Below are 7,728 nucleotides of genomic sequence, written 5' to 3'. Positions count from 1 at the left end.
CGTCGTAGGTACGCGAGGTACATTTGAATACCTCGATAATATCCTTGGTGTCGACGGCGAAAGCATTCGTCAACTGTTCCAGCGTCTTCTCTTGATTGGCCTTTGGGAAGATCATGGCATGCAGCCTCGACATGACTCCTTTGTTCTTCTGAAGAAGAGCTTGGATAAGTTCGCCGAACTCGATTGCCATGGACAGAGCATCAGCGGGAGAATCATCTGGGAGCTTGTGGAAGGGACCAACAGGAATATCGGTAGCCTCTGCAGAAGATAAGTAGTAAAATTTGAGATACAATGAAAATAAGAAAGGAAAGTTCAATGGTTAAGACGCTGAAGATTACTAAGCAGAGCCAAAGTAGATTGGCGAAGAAGGCCTTCCTTCTCGTTCCTTTGGGCTTCGGCTTCAACCCTCAGAATTTCCTCATCTCTCAGCTTTTTCTTCAGCCGATCAAGCTCCTTCTTTAAGGAATTTGCATTCTGGCAGGCAGCGGCAGCCATTTTCACTGCATCGTCAAGCTTTGAAGAAGTGGATTCAACCTCCTTTTGAAGTCGAATTTTATCGGCTTCAAGCGAAGTGAATTTGGGAGGCAAATCCCTTCAAAGCAGCGATGACCGTTTGAAAGTCTTATAAAAAGAAGAAGAAGACAAAATTAGCACCTGCTAAAACAATGATATATCTTTTTGAAGTCTAAATTCAACTGCGAGCAGACGAGTATAGACTCGGGGGCTGTTAGAAGCAGAACCATCATCAAGGAAAACGGGAAAACTTACAGGCATTCAGTAGGAGGACAAGAAATTGCAGCAGCAGCTGTCGAAGGAGTCTCCTTCCCTTTAGAAAGGGAAGAAGCTGTTGAAAGTTGAGCTGCCGGAGCTGCCGCTCGAGCAGAAGCTTCAGAAGCTGCGGGGGTTGGCATGATGGGGCTCGTCTTTGCCTTCTTCGAAGGAGGCTCTATGAAGCCCTCGTCACTATAAGCATATAAATCAATCAGAATGATTACTCGAATACAAAGAAATTCCTGGAGCAATATAAGAAACTTACAAATCGAACAAATCATCCTCGTCTACGAAGCCGCCAGACGGTCTCTTCGCAGTTTGAGCGCTAGCTTTCTTCAGAGCTGCATCAACAAAGGCAGCATGATCAGCATCATTGTCATGATTTGACTCCGCTGTATCACTTATGTCATCAGCAAAGGATCTATGGTCTGTAGAAAGAGCTTCAGGATTTGTAGGATCATTGTCTTCATCTTCAAAAGCTTCATTTTCTTCGGCACGGGACTCCATAGGGATAGAGGAATCGCCCTCCTCAAGGTTTTCATCCGATACATTCGAAAAACATTCGGCAGTTAACAGGACCTAACAAAGCAAGTAAAGATTTTAACAAAAGGAGAAGAGCATATATCGAATACAAATGTTATTGTAAACAAGATAAGGGAATTACCTCATTCGGTTGATGGTCAGAATCAAAAGATGCTTGAAGAGCTAGAAGCGGGATTGAGTCCTCTTGACTGAAATGAGTCAAACGTCTGACTTCATCCAATAATTCCTTCTCAGAAAACTCAGCAACATTTACTCTAGTCTCGGACCCGAATATAACCACATAGGGTGAGCTCTAGACATAACTGGTTGGATACGGCGTTTTAAGAAAACAACCACTATTTCGGTACCTATCATAGTTTGACCATCAGACTCTTTGATCCGAAGAATTCTGTCAAACAATCTATCGACTACAGGCTTTTCTTCGGGTGTCAGTATATTCTTCCGAGATTTCTTCGGCACAGCTTGAAGAACGTCAACAAACTTCGGCAGACGCATTTTAGCTACTGACGAGTCTTTGATATAGAACCACTCCAGCCTCCATCCTTGAACTGACTCTCTCATTGGAAAATTGAAGTAATTCGCTTCCTTGTGGACAACAAATCCAACTCCACCGGTGACAAAAGAACCGCCACTACTGTTATAGTGCTTGATAAAGAAGATCTTTTTCCACAAACCCCAGTGAGGCTCAATGCCCTGAAAGGCCTCACAGAGGGTGATGAAAATAGCAAGATGAAGAATAGAATTGGGAGTCAGTTGCCATAACTGGATCTCATACACATGAAGAAGACACCGAAAAAACTCATGGACAGGAAGAGAAAGTCCACGGTACAAGAACGACATGAACATCACAGTAAAACCGGTAGGAGGATTGGGGCGCGAGGCTAAACCTGGAAGAATGACGTTCCCCTCGTCATCAGAAATCAGACCAAGGCTACGAGCTTTCTTCTTGTCGCGCTTGGTCGTCGTTGAGGCAGGCCAATCACCGGGCGCAGGTGCCGCGGTAAAAACCTCCGGAAGGGGTTCCGTGGCGGCGACTTCCGATGCGCCCCTCTTTGGCGCACCAGATGTAACCTTGGCGGTGACGCCGTTGGATGTGGCGCCGACTGCAATCGTGGGGTTCATCTTCACCATCTCCGGGAGTGCTTGGGAAGCGGAAGAAGATCAAAGAATGGCGGTGGCGGTGCGTGATGCGCGTAGTTGTACACGTCCGTTGGGAACCCCAAGAGGAAGGTATGATGCGCACAGCGACAAGTTTTTCCTCAGAAAAAACCAAGGTTATCGAACCAGTAGGAGCCAAGAAGCACGTGAAGATTGTTGGTGGAGGAATGTAGTGCGGCGCAACACCAGTGAAACCGGCGCCAACATGGAACCTGCACAACATAATCAAAGTACTTTGCCCCAACGTAACAGTGAGGTTGTCAATCTCACCGGCTTGCTGAAAACAAAGGATTAAGCGTATCGAGTGGAAGATGGTGTTTGTTTGCAAAGAACAAGAAAAAACAAGTAGAATGTATTCAGATGTAAAAGAATGGACCGGGGTCCACAGCTCACTAGAGGTGTCTCTCCAATAAGATAACTAACATGCTGGGTGAACAAATTACAAGCGGGCAATTGACAAATAAAGATTCAATACATATCAACGATGATTACTATGTGATTTAATCAGGGCATTACGACAAAGTACATAGACCGCTATCCAGCATGCATCTATGCCTAAATAATCCACCTTCAGGTTATCATCCGAACCCCTTCCGGTATTAAGTTTAAACAACAGATAATTGCATTAAGTATGGTGCGTAATGTAATCAACACAAATATCCTTAGATAAAGCATCAATGTTTTATCCCTAGTAGCAACAGCACATCCACAACCTTAGAACTTTCTGTCACTGTCCCAGATTCAATGGAGGCATGAACCCACTATCGAGCATAATTACCCCCTCTTGGAGTTACAAGTATCAACTTGCCAAAGCCTCTACTAGCAACGGAGAGCATGCAAGAACATAAACAACACATATATGATAGATTGATAATCAACTTAACATAATATTCTATATTCATCGGATCCTGCCAAACACAACATGTAGCATTACAAATAGATGATCTTGATCATGTTAGGCAGCTCACAAGATCTATAACAATGATAGCACAAGCGGAGAAGACAACCATCTAGCTACTGCTATGGACCCATAGTTCAAGGATGAACTACTCACGCATCAATCCGGAGGCGGGCATGATGATGTAGAGCCCCTCCGGTGATGATTCCCCTCTCCGGCAGGGTGCCGGAGGCGATCTCCTGAATCCCCCGAGATGGGATTTGCGACGGCGGCGTCTCTGGAAGGTTTTCCGTATCGTGGCTCTCGGTACATGGGGTTTCGCGACGAAGGCTATTTGTAGGCGGAAGGGTAGGTCAGGGGGCGTCACGAGGGGCCCACACAACAGGGACGCACGGCCAAGGGCCAGGCCGCGCCGCCCTGGTGTGTCGCCACCTCGTGGCCCCACTTCGTCTCCCTTTCGGTCTTCTGGAAGCTTCGTGCAAAAATAGGACCCTGGGCGTTGATTTCGTCCAATTCCGAGAATATTTCCTTACTAGGATTTCTGAAACCAAAAACAGCTGAAAACAAGAATCGGCACTTCGGCATCTTGTTAATAGGTTAGTGCCGGAAAATGTATAATAATGCTGTAAAGTATGTATAAAACATTCAAGTATTGTAATAAAAGTAGCATGGAACATAAAAAATTGTAGATACGTTTGAGACGTATCAAGCATCCCCAAGCTTAGTTCCTACTCGTCCTCTAGTAGGTAAACGATAACACACATAATTTCTGAAGTGACATGCTACCAACATAATCTTGATCAACATTATTGTAAAGCATATGAGATGAATGGAGTGATCTGAACAAAAGGTTGCTAACAAAGATAATGACTAAACAAATGAATCATATAGCAAAACTTTTCATGAATAGTACTTTCAAACAAGTATCAATAAGACTTGCATAAGAGCTAACTCATAAGCAATAAATTCAAAGTAGAATGAATTGAAGCAACACAAAGGATGATTAAGTTTCAGCAAATGCTTTCAACTTGTAACATGTATATCTCATGGATATTTGTCAACATAGAGTAATATAAGAGGTGCAATAAGTAAACATGTAATAATCAATGCACACAGTTAACACAAGTGTTTGCTTCTAAGATAGAAAGAAGTAGGTAAACTGATACGCGTAGATGCACACGTCCGTTGGGAACCCCAAGTGGAAGGTATGATGCGTATAGAAGCAAGTTTCCCTCAGTATGAAACCAAGGTTTAATCGAACCAGTAGGAGCCAAGAAGCACGTTGAAGGTTGATGGTCGCGAAATGTGATGCGGCGCAACACCGTGGATTCCGGCGCCAACGCGGAACCTGCACAACACAACCCAAGTACTTTGTCCCAACGAAACAAGTGAGGTTGTCAATCTCACCGGCTTGTCTGTAACAAAGGATTAAACGTATCGAGTGGAAGATGTTTGCAAAGAAAACAAGTAAACACAATTGCAAGTAGATTGTATGCTATGTAAAGAATAGGACCGGGGTCCACAGTTCACTAGAGGTGTCTCTCCCATAAGATAAAAGCATGTTGGGTGAACAAATTACGATCGGGCAATTGACAAATAGAGAAAGGCATAACAATGCATATACATGACATGGTAAATATAGTGAGATTTAATTGGGCATTACGACAAAGTACATAGACCGCCATCCAACTCGCATCTATGCCTAAAAAGTCCACCTTCAAGGTTATCATCCGAACCCCCTCCAAGTATTAAGTTGCAAAGCAATGTACAATTGCATTAAGTATGGTGCGTAATGTAATCAACAACTACATCCTTAGACATAGCATCAATGTTTTATCCCTAGTGGCAACAAGACATCCACAACCTTAGAACTTTCTGTCACCTGTCCCGGATTCAATGGAGGCATGAACCCACTATCGAGCATAAATACTCCCTCTTGGAGTTAAGAGTAAAAACTTGGCCAGAGCCTCTACTAATAACGGAGAGCATGCAAGATCATAAACAACACATGAACAATAGATTGATAATCACCATAATCATAGTACTCTCTATCCATCGGATCCCGACAAACACAACATATAGAATTACATATAGATGATCTTGATCATGTTAGGCAGCTCACAAGATCTAACAATGAAGCACAACAAGGAGAAGAAGACCATCTAGCTACTGCTATGGACCCATGGTCCAGGGGTGAACTACTCACTCATCACTCGGGAGGCGACCATGGCGGTGTAGAGTCCTCCGGGAGATGAATCCCCTCTCCGGCAGGGTGCCGGAGGCGATCTCCTGAATCCCCCGAGATGGGATTCGCGGCGGCGGCGGCTCTGTAAGGTTTTCCGTATCGTGGCTCTCGGCATCGGGGGTTTCGCGACGGAAGCTTTAAGTAGGCGGAGGGTCAACGCGGGGGGCCACACGAGGGGCCCAGGGGATAGGTCGGCGCGGCCGGGGCCCGGGCCGCGCCGGCCACCCCCGGCCTCCTCGTGGCCCCACTTCGTTAGGTCTTCGGTCTTCCGGAAGCTTCGTGCAAAAATAGGACCCCGGGCGAAAGTTTCGTCCAATTCCGAGAATATTTCTTTACTAGGATTTCTGAAACCAAAAACAGCGTAGAAACGAAGAATCGGCTCTTCGGCATCTTGTTAATAGGTTAGTTCCAGAAAATGCATAAATATGACATATAATGTGCATAAAACATGTAGGTATCATCAATAAAGTAGCATGGAACATAAGAAATTATCGATACGTTGGAGACGTATCAGCATCCCCAAGCTTAGTTATGCTCGTCCCGAGCAGGTAAAACGATAACAAAGATAATTTCTGAAGTGACATGCCATCATAATCTTGATCATACTATTTGTAAACATATGTAATGAATGCAGCGATCAAAGCAAAGGTAATGACATGAGTAAACAACTGAATCATAAAGCAAAGACTTTTCATGAATAGTACTTCAAGACAAGCATCAATAAGTCTTGCATAAGAGTTAACTCATAAAGCAATAAATCAAAGTAAAGGTGTTGAAGCAACACATAGGAAGATTAAGTTTCAGCGGTTGCTTTCAACTTATAACATGTATATCTCATGGATATTGTCAACATAAAGTAATATAACAAATGCAATATGCAAGTATGTAGGAATCAATGCACAGTTCACACAAGTGTTTGCTTCTTAAGGTGGAAGGAGATAGGTAAACCGACTCAACAATAAAAGTAAAAGAAAGGTCCTTCAAAGAGGAAAGCATCGATTGCTGTATTTGTGCTAGAGCTTTTATTTTGAAAACATGAAACAATTTTGTCAACGGTAGTAATAAAGCATATGAGTTATGAAAATTATATCTTACAAGTTGCAAGCCTCACGCATAGTATACTAATAGTGCACGCACCTCGTCCTACTTAACTTGGACTACCGGATCTTCGCATGCCATGTTTCAACCAAGTGTCACAAAGGGTACCTCCATGCCGCCTCGTACAAAGGTCTAAGGAGAATGCTCGCATTTCGGATTTCTCGCTTTTGATTATTCTCAACTTAGACATCCATACCGGGACAACATGGACAACAGATAATGGACTCCTCTTAAATGCATAAGCATGTAGCAAAGTTATTATTCTCATATGAGATTGAGGATATATGTCCAAAACTAGGGGTGGACTAACGAGCTACTCGGATCGTTAAGGCTCGGCTCGTTAAGCTCGTAATCGTTAAGGCTCGAATTGTTAAGCTCGTTAAGAATAACGAGCTGAAACCATTGTTCGGCTCGACTCGTTATGTTCTTTCGAGCGCTCGCGAGCAGCTCATTAAGGATCGTTAAGGAGGTAATGCAAAGAAAACATGTGTGCGTTGCCTGGTGAGGAAGAGCGGAAACATAAGTTTTTAGATCCTACTGTAGGAGTTTGAAGCATGCTTAAAGAGCATTATTTTGCTTGGCCCTTTCCTGCAAAATATTTGAGATAACTAAAGTGACTCATTGTAAAAACTGGTGAAGCATAGCTTGTTACCGATCTTAACGAGTAACTCACGAACATAGTCGGCTCGATTGTTTAGCTCATTAACCTTAACGAGCAAAAACTGCTGCTCAGCTCGGCTCGTTAACAAAACGAGCCGAGCTCAAACGAGTCGAGAAAACGAGCACTCATTTAACTCGTCGAGCTTTGAGCTTTTTGTCCAGCCCTATCCAAAACTGAAACTTCCACCATGATTCATGGCTTTAGTTAGCGGCCCAATGTTCTTCTCTAACAATTTTGCATGCTCCAACCACTAAAATGATAGACCTTCAGACAAGACGGACATGCATAGCAACTCACATGATATTCAACAATAGTTGATGGCGTTCCCAGAAGCATGGTTATCGCACAACAGGC

Source organism: Lolium rigidum, chromosome 3 (genome assembly GCF_022539505.1).
Source record: "Lolium rigidum isolate FL_2022 chromosome 3, APGP_CSIRO_Lrig_0.1, whole genome shotgun sequence".
Classification (NCBI taxonomy): Eukaryota; Viridiplantae; Streptophyta; class Magnoliopsida; order Poales; family Poaceae; genus Lolium; species Lolium rigidum.
This window is presented reverse-complemented; position numbering follows the sequence as displayed.